This window comes from Thunnus albacares, chromosome 23 (genome assembly GCF_914725855.1).
Source record: "Thunnus albacares chromosome 23, fThuAlb1.1, whole genome shotgun sequence".
NCBI classification, from domain to species: domain Eukaryota; kingdom Metazoa; phylum Chordata; class Actinopteri; order Scombriformes; family Scombridae; genus Thunnus; species Thunnus albacares.
The window spans coordinates 18833840-18853112 of record NC_058128.1 but is presented as its reverse complement, the minus strand read 5'-3'; the positions used below and the strand labels follow the sequence as shown (position 1 = coordinate 18853112).

Here is a 19273-nt window from a genome sequence, read left to right as displayed (position 1 = left end):
TGCACATTCAAAACATGAAGGGACCATTAGAGCATGAAGAACAGCAGGTCCAAACTAGCTGTATTTCTGTATTTTACTGTTTTAGGGCCAATCACAACTAAAAACATCTCCACTTGCTGACAAATCAGTTACTACAAGGTCAGTTTAATAGCTGTTGTGGAACTTTTGGTCATATCACACAATCTTCCTTTGCAGATATAATATATGTGATAAAATTTTTTTAAAAAACTCCACAACAGCTACTAAATTAATTGTGTGGTGAGAGTGTTCTTCAAACTTCTGTTTCCAGACCTATTTCAATCTCAAATCCCTACAAGCAATAAACCTTTTTCATAGCAGACATATCAAAGTAGGGAAAGCACAGGTGCAATTAATACCATTAATGGTGGCTGAATCCCATTTAGTTTTTCAAAATTCATGACCCTGGTATAGTGCATGATGGTTCCCCAGTATGGCTTCCTTTGACACTGGAATGAAACTGAGCCATCATTATTGTTATCAGTTATACCTATCATTTTTTCTGCTATTCCAAGTCAAACATTAGACAATAGATGAGCTCAAATGATAAAAATATTAATAAGTACAGTTCTAATTGTACTGTGACCTTCATGTTGATCTATAGGTAATCAGCAGGAATTACAACATTGACCAAACTAATTTCTACTTCTTCTGCACCAGTTGAATACTGAATTACCACTGCCTGTTAGTGACTTAAGTATAGTCACTTTGTAAAAAAAAAAAAAAAGCATAAAACTTGTGTATTTCTAAGATAAATTACAGGCCTGACTTTTTATCAGCAACTCTATCAGTCCCTTCAGATTATCATCATTTTGTGCTATGTGGGGCAATACAACTTGTATTTATTGCCAATCTAATTCATATGATAAAATAAAATAATGTAAAGCCCACTCTGTTACAAGTATTAAACACAAAGCCAAGGAGTTGAATCAGTCTTTAGGGGCTTGTGCATTATCCAGCAAAACACATGGTGCATCCATCCTGCATTTATGATCTCTTAATTTTTATTATGGCCACTCAAACCTGCCACATCAAGGAGAAGACATGAGGCACAATGGTTTGGGCAGACGACAAGAGCAGGGGACCCTGACCCAGAATCCTTTTCAAGAGTCCGACCGCAATGGCACCAAAGACAGCTTGCCCACATCAAACCCAGCCTGAGGATTAAGTGGGCCTCAGGAGACCAATAATGTTTATCGTGTAAGTCTGTGCTGAGTTACTGACTGAATTCATACACCTGACAGGAATGGATTCAGCTTTCTTTGAAAGTGTAACCGTTCACCTTAAAGGGGTATAAAAGTGGATATATGGGCCTTGGAAATAAAAATTCATTCTGAAAATAGTCCATGGGAGGGCATATTTTACACTGTGATAATGGGTACAAGAGCTCAGTATGAAGGGCTTATGAGTATTATGGCTCTTTTAGCCACACTAGTGGCTCTGTTGGTCTGATGGAGGTCGGTCCACCACTTTGGTCCAGTGCACTGTATCTTAAAAACAATTGGATTGCCATGAACTTTTGTACAGACATTCATGGTACCCAGAGCATGAATCCTAATGACCATAATGACTTTTCCTCTGGCGCCACCATGAGGTTGACATTTTTGGTTTTATCTCTACACTTGTTAGACAGACTGTCATCAGATCAGGATGAATTGTGATCACTTTGGTGATCTCTCAATGCCATCATAAGGTCAGAAATTTGATTTGTCCAATGCTTTGGTTTATGACCAAATTAATGACATTCCCATCAATCTCAGCTGTACTTTGTGTGTTGTGCTAATTAGAAATATTAGCATGCTAACACACTAAACTAAGAAGGCGAACATGGTAAAAATGATACTGTGCCTGCAAAACATCAAGTTAATATTTTTAGCATTATTTGTCAGCATATTAGCATGCTAAGATTAGCATTTAGCTCAAAACATCGCCTCCCAGGACCGCTCTTAGTCTTTTCAACACATGGAGTGTAGTGCTCCAACTGTCTGAACATACACAGTATGGAGCAATAAAGACAAGAAAAGCCAGGAAGGGTGATTTATCACCTAAGCTGTGAACCGAGGAACAAAATGTTTCCAGTTTTACAAACAAAAGGGAAAAGGGAAATATTTGCGTTGTCTCACTATGGAGTACAAATGTGGTTTACATGGTAAATTGATACTGCTCATATCTTAACAGTAATATGAGCACCAAAAACCACCTGTAAGCTCAAATGTTGCAGGGTCTTATTCAGATTATCATGTTACTCATTATTTGAGCAGCAACCACTAACTGGAGGTAAACTGTCTATTACTGTGAAAAATTAACCTTCAGATCTAAATTTAAGCTTCAGCTACCAGTTTTCACATATCTCCCACACTCCTCATACTGTATTATTGTGAAAGACACTCCGCCTGTGTTTTACCGCAGATGTCAACATGAGGGAAGGTTTTGATGTATTCTGTCTTAAAATAAGGACTAAGAATTATAACATCTGTTCTCATGTCTACGATGTTTCATTTCATAAATTGAAATGAGTTTCAAGTGAAAAATATTAAAAATTTCAAAGTGTCCCTAAACTCAGTGTCATACTGTGTGCATGACACATTCAGGAGTTCCTGGATACACCCCCATAACAGCCAGTTTGTCATGGTAACCCCTTAGGCTGACATCCGCCCAAAATTGCAACTTAGATGCCCATTGTTTTAAAGTGTATACAGTAGAGCTGTCTAATGGGGTATGGTAATTATTGTTGTGGAATTTAAGCTCATCTGGCTTCCATTATGGTCCGTCCTGGTGTATTTCCATGAGGAAGACAGTTGTCTGGAAAACACAACTTATTCTTGAGGATGGAAGTTTCCAGGGCGGACTGTTCCTGACAACACCGAGGTGCTGATGGAGAAGTTACGGAGATGATTAGTGGCATCTTTAGGTGGTCAAGCCACCTGCTTTGTCATCACAGCTTTCTAAGTGATCGAAAGTGGAAGTAATGTACAGTACAATAGCTGAGATGAACAGCCCTTTGTAATTTTTGCTCCCTTCAGTTGCCAAGAAATACCATACAGTACAAGAGTGATTCAATCTACAGTCATGCTTTGGGAGGATCTTTGCTTTCTGGGAAAATGGAACAACAACCATTTGTTATTAAGTCAGATTTAGATTAAATAAGCAACCATCTGTACAGAGTATTACAAGTTGAGTTAATGTCAAATTGCCAAAGCATCAGCTACATATTACTAAATATGTCCCCAAAATTAAGAACAAGAATCTTTTTTAGTGGAAGTTGCCATGACCGTCTGTGTCATTCTGGAAGTTTTTTTCAAATACAGGATGTTTCATCCACTTCTAAAAATAAAGCTGGCAATATGTACTTATTGAGTCAAAAACAAAATAAACAAATAGCAGTGCATACTGCCAAAAACCTTAATATAGTACAGCATAAATATTACGGTGTGCCAAAAAATGATTCATCAGTGCTTGTCTCTTGTATGCATAAAACGTGATTATTATTATTTTTAAATAACTTAACACTGAACAAGCAAATAGGAAGGGTAAATACATGTGCTCAGGTCTGTATATCTATATTCTACCTGTACTAAACTAGGTTTATAATGCTTTACTTACTATTGCCATACAGTAATGTGATTACTTTTCAGCAACAGTGTAACGATTAGAATGTGAAATTGAGCAATTACATTACATTTACTAATCCCAGTAATGCTCAATTACTTAAACAATTTGGGGATCAGCTTGTTTGCTGATTTACCAGGAGTTTGACAGTGAAAAGACTTTTCCGGTAGGGTGCTGGAAGTTGGGGAAACAGCTAGCCTCCGCCACAAGACAGGAAATTGGACATTGTGTTAGCTGGCTTGCTAATGTTAGCCAATGGAAAGCCTACATTTAGGAATCAGCTGGGTTTTGTTCAGAGTTTGAAGGTGTGTGAGCCCTGCAGTTTCACTGAGGATGAAACTTCCGGAGTGCTGCATGAAGGGCTAAAGTTAAGCTAACTGTCAATGGAGGGTAAATACCTCCAAACTATTTCTACACCTGTTAAATACAGAAGATGCGACATGTGAGTGTGAAGTCTTTGGAATTGTTTAATGGCACCTTTGATGAAGCTGGGCTGAGTAATAAAAGTACTGTAGAGAGTAATGTTAAGTAACGTAATTACTTTTTAAATGAGCAATTGTAATTTTCAAGTAACTTGCCCCATACTGATTGTATGTGAAGAGGTCATTTAATGCATAAGTTGTATTCCCCACAGTAACTGTGTTTGTACTCTTCCATTTCCTTTTGCTCATTTTACTCATAGAACTGGAGTTACATCCAGGTAACCGCACCTTACTGAATACAGCCATGTTTACATTCTTTCATTCACAATGACAGAGTCGCGATAGCAGTGAGCAGAGGGTGAAGATGGCTTAGCTAGATATGTGTTACTGAGTCTTTCTTCAACTTAGTCACTATTCATCAAAATCTCCATCAGAATAAAAAAGTTGTAGGAGAAAACAGCCCAAGATGACCAGTCGCAGGTCTTGCAGTCTCGTCATGGTACGTCTGTACAAAAACTGCACGTATAAGAGTTGCTTGTAATTATTCAGTGGTCTCACAGGTGGTTAATATTACAGATGGTTAACCAATATGATTTAATAACAGAACACAGCCACCGCTTCAGTCCAGTCTGATCATTTTAAATAAACACAGATTTGTTTGAAAGTCAGTGTTAAGTACATGTCCAGACTGTACTAAAGTGGAGCTATTTCAGTTCAGCTTCTATGTGGTCGTGGGACCTGGACAAGCCTTATTAGCGCTAATCAATTCACTAACCTACATTCCTGCTTCAGAAGAAGGAAAAAAACAAGAGACCCGCCGTCAGCAGGACAGACGGGCCTCGGGCGAGCCAATCCTGCAAAAACCATCAACGCTGTGCCACATTCCTCTCAGTCTAAAAGGAAAAGTGATGTTTCATTCCCATTTTCCAGGGGCTCCTGCAGTATTAGGTCTTGGAAAAGGCTGAGCAGAAATGAGGTGACTGTATGCAGTTTTGGATTCCCTGTCCCATGATCCATGGACTGAATGGAATCATTCAGTCAATACCTTCAGCTTAGTGATGTTGGCGAAAACAATCACAGATCCAAACCTGCATCTGTGAGCAACCTGACAGAAAAGTGTATGCAAACAGGAAGAAAGCTTTAAGTCAAATTTATTTTTTGAGACACTTTAGAGATCCCATTTTCCACAACCCAAGGAGGTCAGAGGTCAGGGTCACACATTTCTGGCTCTCCATGAAAGCTGCTCAGCTGCCGACAATTCAGTCGCCTTTCTGTCACCACGATGTTTCCAAGAAAACGTCTATGCAGCCTTTCTTTGAATAATTCCTTCCTGTTCTATGTCCCGCCCCAATATCCTGTTTCCACAGAAAGTACATTTAATGAAGGAAGCTGGATGCTCTAAACATGCAGCTTCATTGTAACTCTCAGGATGTAAAGCAGATGTTGGAGTCTGGATTTGATGGAGCAGATGGAGTGTTGCTTTAACTACCGTTACACTGGGCTTCACTCAGTGGTTTGCCACAATTTCATGCAACATTGTCAAGAAAATTACAGTTTGCCAAAGCTTAAATTAAATCCCACAAACTTAGTATCAAGTTATTTTCAAAAGCAACAACAGGCAGAATGGGAAGTCAAACTGGTCAAACAATGAACTCACTGAATGTACTTCACCTGTAAATCATATAATCAAGAACATGGAGTTAAAGTCATTCACTCTCTCCAGAGAGTATACATTTTGAATGCCAAAACCACAGCCATGGATTTCTAAAATAGTGTGATGTGTTCTTAAGTTTGGAGGTTAGAAAAAGGTTAGAGAAGACACCACATGAGTGTAACAGGTGCAAACTCAGAAGCTGGATTCTAGATTCAAAAACGCACAAATCAACTGCAGAATGCTGACACTTTCACTCACTGTGAATGTCACTACATGACAGTAAATTTAGGACATATTAGGAAATGTTTCCAGCTCTCTGTTTCTGATAAGGTACACTGAGTGAAGGGATACATGAGGCAAGAGGAGTCAGCAACTTTTTGACAGCGGAGGAAGGAAAGGCGGGCTGCTGCAGAGTGCATACCAGGGCTCAGCCCAAATGTCAGCACCGCCACTGTTTCCAATTAAGACACGGTACATAGGGAGGAGAGAGGAGAAACATCAAGGAGGAAGATGTTTTGGAACAGCTGGATGTGGCAAAGCAAGTCTGGATTTATAACGGCTGTGCAAGCAGCAGAAATGGGTGGTACTCTGTAATACTTTACTGCAATATTAGAGCAATAACTGTATTATACTTTGATATCATGAATAACATGAAGGCACTTAGGCTGTACAATCATCTAATGATATTTTAATGACGGGAAATGTTAAGGAATGTGTAATCTCCATCTGGATTTGCATCAAAATAAACATGGTGACTAAACATGTATGCTGATTGGCTGATGGCAGCCATGATTTTTGGATACTTATTAGGATTTTGTACAAGGAGGAGAAACTCAGAACAACAGATATGTTCATTGCTGTACACTATGTGCCGTCAAAGATGTAGTTGATGTGTACTTGATAATAAAAGAACTTGGCAACTGTAGGAAAATGGTAGGGGTTTGAAAATAACAACTTAATAACTTAATACTGTAGCAACTGACCATTTGTTTTCCTAGAAATCTCCATATACTGAAAGAATTGTCTTGCACCAAGAAATCCAGTGAATTTTGCTTCTATGCCTCATGTCTCAGGAGTTATGAGCCATAATATAAAATAAATGCAAACTTTAAATCCTTTATAAATGACAATGTAGTCGTGTTATTTACACCATCTATCATCCTATGATCAACTAAATTTAGTTGTGGAGATATCCTGATAGCTAACAAACAAAGACAAGAACATAACTAGCTTAGTGTATGTAATGAGCAGTAATGTTTGTTGTCATTTGTGTTAATACCAAACTTTTCAAATTATATAAAAGATTAGTATATCTCTTTAGAATCAACCAACTTCTACAGTACTACTAGTATCAACTATTCTAAAATGTTGGTACTGGCCCTCAAAAACCCAAGTTTAGTAAACCCCAGGGCAGTGATTCTACATTTTTTTTGCTTTTGACCTCTTAATGCAAATCAATGTCCAATTGTGACCCCTTGCCACAGGTTGGATGTATAAATTGTGAGCAATTAAATTGTAGAGAAATGTATCCTTTTTACAATTTTTCATTTAAATGCAGATTCAAATTGTAGTCCTGAACTATACGGTGTTAAACTAAACATTGAGGAAAAAGCAAATATTATAAAAATGTACCAAAAAAAACAACAATTTTGTGTGGTATACTTTTGTTTTTTATTGTTTCTTACACCAGTAATAACCTTTCGACCCCTTAGATTTGTCTTGTAAACCCGTTGGGGGTTCCGACCCTCAGGTTGAGAACCATTGCTCTTGAGAAATGCTGACATGAAACAACCACTCCAAGAGAGAAGCGATTGTGCTCAAGATTAAACAGCACATTTGCATTAGTTCAACAAATGAAATTGTAAATGAAATTCAGGTTTTGTTCATCTCCAGGGGTTACAATAAAGGAACAAACACAACAGAAGGTCAAGTGTTTGTGATATGACTCAGATAAGGCAGAGATCCTGTGTCAATGTTAAACAAAAACGCTGTTATTATAAGCTATCTAAACACTATTATGAATTTCTTAACAGCTAGAAAAATAATTGCGTAATGTGACTGTGTTTCCATGCTGTGCATAAATGTTTGTGTAGAGTCTCCTGTCTGGTTAATGGGGGATTCCAGCCGTAAAAAATAAATGTGGGATGACTTACCTCCTACTGCGGTTTGTCCAGCAAATCATGGTCAAATAGTCAACAAAGCCCACACCCTCTGGTCTCAGCCAGGGGAGGGTTCATCACCCACAGAAAGACTGAGTTTTAATGGAAAACCCGCCCTTAACAGTTTGTCATAGCTCAAAACACATATTGGTGAAGTATGTCCATTGAGATTGGTGTATTTTATTTTCTTCTCCTGGGAGACTAACAAATACACATGATGTCACATGATGACATTCACTTAGCAGAAAATGAACAGTGGTTCCCAACCTGGGCGTCAAGACCCTCAAAGGGATCCCAAGAAAAGTCATAGGGGTAATGAGATCATATGGATAAACAAAGAAAAATATAGGGATTGTCTTGGTGGCCTAGCAGATGACCATGAATAAGAATGTCCCCAGATCAAGTCCCACTGGATACCTTGGTCATTCCCCATCTCTATCTTCCTTTATTTCCTCTAAAACGCCCAAAAATCCTTTAAAAAAGAAAAACATACAGTATGTATCTCTTAGAATACTTTCACTTTTTTCAAGCCTCTAAAAATCCTTCAAATGAAACAGTCTGACAAGGACAAATCACTCTTTGGTTGCACTACTTTTTCATTTTAAAGGGGTTACCAGCCAAAACATATAGGGGCCACTGATCTTAAACCTACAGTAATTGATTTTTTTGGCCACTTGGGTGCAGTGCAACAAGCTAGAAACACAACACTGCCATATTATCACCATATAAAGGTGTTACAGCGAACATGTTTGCAAACAACCAACAGACACAGAGGAATATTAGCATTCATTTGGAGGCTTGTGTTTTAGGCACCAGTTGAATGCAAATTAGCAGTCTAAAGTTTGGACACACCTTCTCATTCACTTGAATAAGAAAGTGTGCCCAAACTTTTGACTGGTACTGTTAGTTCAGTAGTCACTCTCCATTTATCTCTGTTTTGTCTTCAAACTCCTGAGGTAAATATCTGGCTTTTTAAATGATTCATTAGGTTCATGAGTAAGTTACTCACTCACTGCTGTTTAGACAGGTCACAGCGAGTTTATCAGAGCCTTTTTGCTGGAAACCTGCTGCCTGATGCTGCTAGAAACAAGGTTGATGAGAGCAGTGAGAGTGAACAGACACAGTGAAGTTGTAGGCCGTAAAAACAAAACAATGAGCTGAAAGACACCAAAAAGCTTTGTATAGTCAAAGAAAACTACAAAGTTGGCGGATATTTCTTTGAGGATTTGTCACTAGAAGCAACATCTTTCACATTAAACATAGACCAATTGTTAATATAAAAATATTAATTATTGCAGCTTTAAAATATCAACAGTAAACACTACATGAGAACTAGAGCTGTGTTTTAAAGCTGCCATTTTATACCAATGTTAAACAATCACACAGATAGAAATCCACTGTGAAAGAGGCACAAAGGCAGTATTGCTTGGATTTAGTGATAATCCATAGAACTCAGAAGATTTTGTTGTGTTTTGTTGATGTTTAATGATAAATAGTCATTTCTGTGGTATTTGCCACATCCCACAGAGACACTGAAATGATACTATTTTTAAAACAATAATTCTTCTTTAATCAAAGGTCAGATGACTCATTATTTACAAAAGTAACTCGTTAACTGCTTCAGTTTCCTGCCAAACATCAAGGGTAGATAACAGAGCTTTCGAATGGTTTTGCAGAGAAACTCTATACAGTATATGTTTCAACAAGAGGGAAATTAAACTGACAGGGGTGTCCTAACACTGTGATGCCATTTCTAAATTTAACCCTGCCTGAGTCCCTCCACCCTCGCAGTGTGTGACGTCAGCATCCTGTGGACCCTGCTGACACCCTTGACCTCTGACCTGTTGGTGACTCACTGGTTCTCCCCTCTTCCCTAAATTAACTTTCTCTGTCCTCCTCCCACACACACCTTCCCTCCGCTGCTCAGGTTTCTGGGAAACACTATCTTTTTATAGTTCTCTCAGCGGAAGAAACACTGGTACAGTTTACTGTGTCTTCAAGATGAACTCTACTTAATTTAATTGGAGCACACTGTGATACTTAAAAAGGAATAACACACGGGTTTATAGGGTAGCGATATGAGTAAACACACTTCTCAGTTTGTGCTCCTTTCTAAAACAACTTAAGTGGTTGTCTGAGACAAAGTTATTGCTTTTAGTTGATATTTCTAAGAGCTCATCACAGAAAATAATCTGACCAATACTGTAAATATCAGCTTCCTTAGAAGGAGGTGAAAGTCATGAGTACAGTGGTATGCAAGCATCAACACTTGCTCCAGCACATGTTTTGTCCAACACAAAAGTTAGCATGGCAATTATTAGCCATGCAGAGCCCTGGTTCTTGTGTTTGCTAAGTGGGTGTAGCTATACATCGCATTATGGTGTCAGTCAACCTCAGCCAATATTGGGTGTATATGAAAACTTTGTACTTCTTATCCAGGGTTTCCCCTGCCTATCAAACTCAAAGGGGGGCCACCTTTGCATTACTGGCTGCCACCTTTGTTGAAAATTCTGGCATGTGATGTTGACGGAACTCCTACTACAACGGCAGTGCTGCATCCGGACCGTCTACAGCGTGCACACGCTAGCTTTACCTTGTTGTTCAGTTTCAAAAAAATGCAGCTGTTGTAAGCATTTTTTGATTTAATGACTAAATAACTACCTTTGCGAGACAAATATATATTGTATATATTGTTGACAAATATATAAGTATATTGTGAACTCTCTACGCCGTCACTCAGAGACTAATGTTAGCGGAGGGGAGTAGTGAACTCCAGCAGAAACAAACAAGACCGGCTGACCAACACACACTGCAGCATTAAACAACGTAAACCAACTCTGTTGCAAAGAAAATAACTCTGTGCCCAGTCTGTTTCACTTCAAAAACCCTGAGCTTGCTCACCGTGTTGGACAGCAATGTCTTTCCCCGGAGCTAACAGTGCAGCAGAGAGGCTGCTCTCCACTGCTGGAGACATGACGTTAATAATAACACAGTGGAGCACTCCACCTCCCCCTCATTTTGTTATTCGCATACAGACAGGAGACTGTGAGATGCTTTCAAATGAATTAATTCAATAATTTATCTTATCTGCCAGTTCAATTTCATATTGTATTTCAGTGGACTAAGGACACCAGTGAATGGTTTGACACCCAGTATACTGAAGCAAGAGACTGAAAATAGCACCCATTTTTCTATTCATTCAGTCGAGAATCGGTATTGAATTGAGAATTGATTCTGAGTCGAATTGGCACCCAAGTATGATGATAGCATTGAATCAGGAGATAAGCATAATGTCCCAGACCTACAAAATAAACACCATCATTTGTCACAGCCTTTATTTTTCATCTTTCTGTTCCACCTTGGTGTAAAATTTAAATCGATATGGACACCTTCTGTCAAATCATGATTTTTTTCACTTTGTCACTTTCACCAGTGCACAACACTCTAAAAGTGTGCACTCAAACTGTATACGTCACACCATGCATGTCCTTTGAAGCCTTTGCCACCTTTGTCTCAAAAAAAATCCAGGGAAAACCCTGTTATCAGTAGTATTAGTTTATTTTTTTCAACCACTTAGGGACAGCAGAAAATGCTGCAAACACAACACTGAAATATTCATAGTTATTAGTCATAATATTCAACTTGATATGGCAAACGTGTTAGCAGTTGCTTAGTTACCCATCCACCAGACACAGAGCAACATTTGCATTTATTTGGAGTCGTGTTTCCAAACACCTGGTGAATATGAGTCCAATATTTACTCTTCTTTTAGCTCTGTTTTGGTCTCCACCAACTTCTGATGCCTATTTAGCTGCTAAATGCTCCAATATGTTGGCAAGCTAGTCACTAACTTCTGCTGTTTGGCACTTGGCAGTAGTTGTGGACTTAAATCCATAACAATGACCCAAACCATGCTACCAGGTTCCATAGAGTTAAGGGAAACTGCAGAGTTGGATGCTCATTCTTTGTGGGTTCATCACTAAGAGCAACAACTGTCATATTACACATAATCCTTTGACCCACTGCTAATATATAAAAGTAGTGGATTTTAAGATATGATTGGACACCTGATACCACTTACTGGTGAGTCAAGAACAGAAACCTTTCCACATTGTTAATTCTGCCTTTCCGGAGAATGGGTGTAATTGTCAAAAATAGATTTATTCTATAATTACAATTATTATAATTATTTTAAAAATATTTTATATTTTATATAAGTTTATTCACATGGAAATCTAACAGATCATTGCTATGATGACCTAGTTTCAGCGTTATATATATATATACCACTATAAAACCTTACAAAACTCTTTTTTTCACTGTGCTCAGCATCAGACCTTGTTTAGGCATTCCCTCAACCTTAAGGAATTCCTCAAAGCTATTTCCATGCTGTCATATGCCCGTGTTTATGGTTAGGCCTGGTGTCTCATTGTCTCATGCTGTAATGCAACATAGTCATTTTGTGGGGTTTCCTGACCGCACACACACCAAATATGTACAGTAGAGTACAGCAGGGGACCCTGCGTCTGTGCAGCAAGCGCTGTGGTTGCATTTGGCCTGCCTGAGTAGGAAGTTACTGACCGTTCATCATATTTTATTGCAGGGGGAGTCCCATTGTGAGCGGGATCATGGGTCAGGGCCATGTTTGTGTTTCCTTCTCTGATGTCTTAACTCCACATCAGATGACAGACGTGCTGGAGTTGAAAAACAGTGAGCATCTGTTGAAATGTTCAGTGGAGTGGACAGACCAGGCCTTGATATCACTTCCTATTCAACTGAGAGGGTGGGGACGCGGAAGCCACCCAAACAATCAATATGTCACTGCACTGACAGCTCTCAGATACTGAGCTTTGAGCTCATTTCCAACTATTCAGCCTGCATTGTTCAGATAAAAGCTACAAAGATATCAAAGGATAACTAATGTCACATAGCTCCGAACCAAATTAATTCTGACAGCACTTGTGTCCATTCTGTCTTAACCAGGCTTTTATGCTGCTTTCCTATAGTAATTATTTTCATTTATATTCATTCTGTCTCCTCCTTCCTCCAACTGGTCCACTGATGTGCTGGCCAAGCAGGGTCGAATTGACCACTCTTTGTGTGGTCAACTTTAAATTATTGGGTGAAATGGAGTGGAATGAAACATTTTCTGAGCAGTTAAGCAGTTTGTAGAGAGCACCAAATAATAGCACTGAGGCTAGCATAGGCTATACATTCCTAACTATGTAAAGACATGACAACAAAATATACCCAATAAAGGAGCCCATCTTTTGTTTCTTAGTAATTAATCTTTGAACCTAAAAAATGCAAAATGATACTAAAGTAGCACATATTTTATAATAACAACAGATGTGAGGCCTTCTCACACCTGAAAGTACGAACCAAAGTCTGAACCAAGGTTCAAGTTTTTGGTAAATTGTATACATTTGATCTGGTTAGTTTTGATTTCACATTGCAATTATGTGAGCGCACTTAAGAACTTTACATGATATACGTATGTCAGGTCATCATCACCTACGTGGGCTGCGTCCCCCTATACTTGACATTGATTGGTTTGTAGAATGGCGTGCGTCTGTTGTCAGTGTGTTGACAGTTCGGCAGTTAGCCTTCTATCCATTTTAACTAGTTAATTAAAATTAATTGAGAAAATAAATGAACGGATTCATTTCATTGCCACTATAACAGTATTATGACTTACTTTATCTTCAGGTGGCATTGCTGTCCTGTCCTCTCATATCTTCTCTCTCTCATTCTCTCTGAAAATACTTTGAAAAGTGTTGGCATTTTAATGAGTTTTTTCCAGTTTATTTTCATAACTTCGTCAGGCCATATTTCAATTAAAAACTTGGTCTCCTCCTCTCCCCATGTGCTACCACGGCTTTTTCCTTTCTCTGGTTCTGACAATAGCCTGCCGGAACTGCCTGTAATTGGTCCGAAAGTTCAAACCATCCAAAAAATGTTTTCACACTAGAAATGAACCAAACCATTGTTCAGTATGATTCAGACCACCTCTTTTCGTCAGACTGATGTTTGGCTGTCTGGTGCGGACCGTGGTCGGGGAGAGGTTTCACACCTGTAATTTTGGTTCGGATCAAAATGAAAAGTCTGAAAGTCCGGAGCAAATGAGGTAGGTGTGAAAGGTCCTTATATGACTACATGTAATGTCAAAGACGTTGCTCATAGCGACCAAATCACAGCCAATTGTCACCCAACAGCTTTTCCTTTCAGGTCTATGGAGTGTTTTTGCGTCTTTCAGCAATTTTTTAAGATTTTACTGCCACCAACTTACTGTTTTGCTCCACTCTTCTAGATCTAATTAACCTAATTTCCTGCAGCTTCAGGCATTTCTGATAAACCCAGTGTATACTACCTATCAAGTAAATTTTTCTTTGCAATTTATACAGCATACATTTGTACGACATACAGCATACAACATCCTCTATCCTTAGAACCTCGATTTGAATAAGGAAACGCTTCCCCCAAAAAACCTCAAGAAGAGCAACAGAGGAGGGATCCCTCTTCCAGGATGGACAGACATGCAATGGATGATATGCTTACAGAATAGACCAAAATGGAAAAATTACAGTATACTTGTCCAGCACCAAACACCAGACAGACAAAGTTAGTAAAGAGGTGGTGAACATAGTGGAGCATTTGGCAGCTAAACAGCCAAATAATACCAGCGAGTTGGGCCAAAACAGAGCTAAAAGGACATTTAATATTGGACTTACACTTTTGGGTGGCCAGAAACACAACTCCAAAAATAACCTAACACACAAAAGAGGGCGAGAAATTGTGCTTTTACTTTAACATTTGTAAATATCCCAGAATGGAATATTTTATTGCACATACTCTGATTATCGTGATAAAGTACTAAAACACGATCTGGGAAAATCATATTATGTGATATCACCATCCTACCAATAACCACATTCAAAAGCACTTTGTTGGCCATTAGTAGTGGTAGTCAGTATTCCAGACAGGTGTTTCCTCTCTGATGATGCAGCCACCCAAGAAGCTGGAGAGAGATCCAATGCTAAACCACAAGATCCCAAATCCTCCTTACGACCCTAGAAGTGAGGTCACAACTCTTTGCAACTAGGAAACATCCAATTACTGTTTTCCTCCTGTGACATGACTTCCACTACCCGTCTCCTTGCAGCACAGCGCTGCAGAGCAGGGGTCGTCCTGTCTGTCCCACTTAACTAGAATGGCATGTGGGCCGAGCAACAGGGCCGAGTGAGTCAGGGCTGGACGCTTTCCCTCGGTGACCGTCGCTCCCGGCGGTGCTATCTTTTCAAGTTTCGCCTCTTCCTGTGTCTCTTTAGCGGCTTGTCAGTTGGATGAAAGGTATTTCCTCTGAGTCACTGCTCTGTTCTCTTTTGTCAACCCAGAAGTACGCAGGCCTTAAAGACCTCCAGTACACAATGCTGTCGTCTGCTCCCCCGGCGGCCGGCCAGCCTCAAAACAGGCCTTTTTCTATAATTGGACTTTTTTCAGATGAAATGTACTTTGCTCTGCATTATGCTTACAAAGTGGTGGCCTAGTTAGGAAACATCATTTCCAGAGGGTCCTCAGTTTTTTCAGTTGCGTGGATCAAGTCATAGTGACAAGCTGTGACAGACACACATAACCAGAATATTCTGGAGACTCTTCCGTTTTATGTTGTCCCATTTCTGACAGTGAAGTTAAAGTAGAGCATCCAGTTTTGCACATAACTGGCCAAAGATTTCACTAGTATTGCAAAGATATTCAAATGTAGTGATCTTCTTGCTGAGCTGAAAAATAGAGAGGAGGACTTCATCTATCTTATCCTGTGAGGACAGCTGCATGCCAAGAAGACACAGTGATCCCACACACATATGGTGAGCAGCTCTCCCTATTCAACTGTTCATTCTTAAAGAAAAATACTCCTTCATACTGTATACTGTTACACAATAAATTATTTCTTCTTTCCATCAATCTGCCTCGTAAAGCTCTATTTCAGTTTGTGACTTCCTACATTTTCAAGAAGGCCTGTTGACAGAAACCAGAGAACGAGGTTGAACTTGGTGCTTTCTGTGCAGATTAGAGAGAGTATAAACAGACTGAATGGTGAGAGGAGAGTGGTGTAAGTTCAAGTCCATTTATAGCTCTTTATCACATGAAAGTCTACTGAGGACTCTAGAAGGCCTAAACATTTAATGAGTCAACAATCAATCACACAACAAAATGAAGCGATACAGAATCCAAAAACATGAAACGCATGGCAGAAAAACAAAGCACAGAACAAAGAAAAGCACTGTAAAAGTCAAAATGATATGTGGCCCTGTTGCCTTCTGGCCTATTTTCTGCTTTTGTGGGTGTACAAATTGGTCTATGGCATGATGGATTTCTCCCTGTATGATAGTTGAGCATCAGTGAAAAATGGAAGCTCCTGAAAGAAACCATTGTGCTTCGAATCTGTACAACTGATATCCCCGTCTGGGGACCTATTTTAATCACGCAAATGGCAAGTGGTAGGTGTGAATGTCTCCAAAAGTGGTTCATGTATGTGCAGCAGCACAAAGTGCAAAAAAGCTGGATGAAGTGGACTATAGATTGGAGGGTGTGGTGATTAATAAATATACTCTCAGCCAATCACAGCACTGGTCTGATAGCTCTGAAACAGTTGAGTTGATCACAGTGAAGTATGACAATAGTAGTTCAACGAATGGAAATCATATTGGTGCCTGGAAAGTGCAGAGTGGCATGACATGAACACACAACACCTCAACGTGTTGCTTTTTTTTAACGATTAGTACCACGACAACAGAAATAAGAGAGAAAAAAATTGTTTGGTGAAGTTGTTTATATGATCGGATCTATCCATGTTAATTCTGCTCTATCTTATGTTGTGACACAATAACACTTGCACCACAATGATTTCAATCAAACATGAAACATTGGAAATGAAGAGAGTACTGATGCACGGGATTAATGAGCTCCAGTATGCTAATGTCTCCAACATAAACCGGCAGAACACTAAGTTATGACCAGACGAAAGTGTGCAGAGGTATGTGTGGTTTTTTACTAGTAGCCTGGTGTCATTTGCATGTGATTTAATCGAGGTAAACAAAGTGAACAGAGGCTGCAGATTTATCAACATATCTCCCCTACTGCTGTTAGATGTTACAGGAATTTAACGAACTGAAGAAGAAGCTTTTCATACGGCATTACACAGCTGTGGACAACACTGTAAGAGTGGACGACACAGTAAGAATCAACCATATTAATTCATAGATTAGTGCAGGCTGCTTTAACCACATTAAATGCTATTTTTGATGTCAAGTGTTCCACTGAAATAATTTATTGCTGCGCATTTGCTCCTAGTATTTAGTCTGGCAGTACCTGACATGTGGGCGTGACATCACATGTTTTACATTTGGTCAGTTATTGACTGGAAGACAGATGTCACATCAAACACATTAGTGGAGCCACACTGTCACTAAAATCTGTTCATTTGTGTTAAAGGAATCGTTTGACGTCTTGGGAAATATGCTTCTTTGCTTTCTTGAACAGAGTTAGATGAGATTAATACCATTCTCATGTCTGCATGCTAAAAATCAATCCAGGAGATGGTTAGCTTAGCTAGTATAAAGACCAAAGGTAAAAAAGGTTTTCCACCTGCCAGCACTGCTATCTCATTTTCTTGGCCAGGCCAAGAAATGGATTCAGCACGCAACTCGAGATGTAACGTGTTAATTAGTGAGCTTTAGAGGTGCTGACAGGTGGATTTTTTTGTACCTATGGACAAAGTCAGTTTCCACTCCTTATGCTAAGCTAAGCTAACCATATCCCAGCTCTAGCTTCATCATTAATCGTATCAGTCTTCCCAACTAACTCAGCAAATAAGCTTATTTCGAAAAATGTTGATCTATTCCTTTAAAGGGTGAACTTTCCTTTAAAGCAGTTGATGCAATAATGTATTCCCTTATTAGGTCTGCTTCCTTCTTTCTGCCAGATTTATGTTGTTATCTTTGTGGATATACTGTGTGTGAGGAATGCAGGGCTGTTTTGCCTCTTTATGTATGAGTGAAGTCATATGTAATACTGACTGAGTGAATCAGTTCTCTCATCAGCCTTCCTCTGACCTCCCATGAATCTGAACCTTCCTGTCTTCATCACAAATTAAAATCCACCTGTCACGCATGCTGCTCCACTGTCTAACTGAGGAATGTTGCATATCTGTTGGTTCAGACTTTAGTTTGGAGGCTGAAATAATATCTGACTGGGCATTATCAATGGTTAATGACAGCCAAGCAGCTGACGCATTTCCGCTTGACGTCTGTTGGAGCTGTTACAGCCATCCAACCTGCTCTGGACCTTCAGGCGAGACCGTACCCCTGATTAAACATGACTTTCAGGATGATGATGATGATGTTGATTTTCCACAGATGTTGTACTTATCTGTATTTTGATGTACAGCACCTGAATGCACCGCTGAATAAACAATGGCTTGTTATCGTGGTTATAGTGAAAGTACTAACACATAGCAAATGATGAATTCTTGATGTGACTCTGACTCATGGGTCAAGGGTGAATGGAAACTGTGAAAGCATTCAAGACATTTTCCATGTGCAACATGTATACAGCAACATATCCTGTTTGTTGCATTATTACCTGAAGTTTATCTTTCTAAAAACAGTCTTCAAGTGGCCGACCAAGTACCTAATTTGCCAGACGCACTAACATCAAATTCATGAGAAAAGCAGTCTGAATTTCCAGCTGTTACTTTGAACTGAATCCTTTCACTTTTAAAACAGAAGTTTGAAAATTTGAGCAATATTACAGAACATGCTTATCAATTCCATGCAAAATAAAGTCTTTAGCCTACCATGCAGGTACTCTAAATGGAGATAACTGTTAATGAAGACACATTAAGGGTCATAATTCCTCAACCTGATTATTTCTGGCTTGGTTATGTAACTGTTAGTAGCGTCAGCCCTTTACATAGCTCCCTCAGTCTCTGCAGATAAGCCTCTGCAGCGATAACGCAGCACCACTCAGGTCCATGAACATAGTCCGAAAGAGGAGAAAAGAGAGTTTACTTGACTAAGTAGACTGATCGTGCCCTGCAAGTAACTTGAATCAATCCATTTCAGAATAAAATCTAAATGAGGCTGTGAACGCTGCCTGCAAGCTCAGGCACAGGTAGTGGTAATTGTCTTTACATTAGATATAGGGTCATCCACGATGAAGACCCTACGTATATCTGAAAGAGAACCAGGACCTTCATTTGCCTTCACGGCTATTGTTTCTCACAGTTTCTCACAGAGAGTAAGCAATCTTCTGGTTGCCACTGATTGGTGCTGCAGACTGAAGGAGTCTGGCTGCACGTATTGACTGTAAGTATTACTAATTAAGGGGGCGTTAGAGGGTGGGCAGGATGA

The 19273-nt window shown here is 39.3% G+C and overlaps 1 protein-coding gene across 6 annotated transcripts in view; it reads right to left on the bottom strand.

The window, feature by feature from the left end:
• LOC122975607 (synapsin-3-like) overlaps positions 1-19273 on the bottom strand; it is a 117124-nt gene that overhangs the window by 25762 nt on the left and 72089 nt on the right. The gene's annotated exons all lie outside the window — the stretch shown is intronic.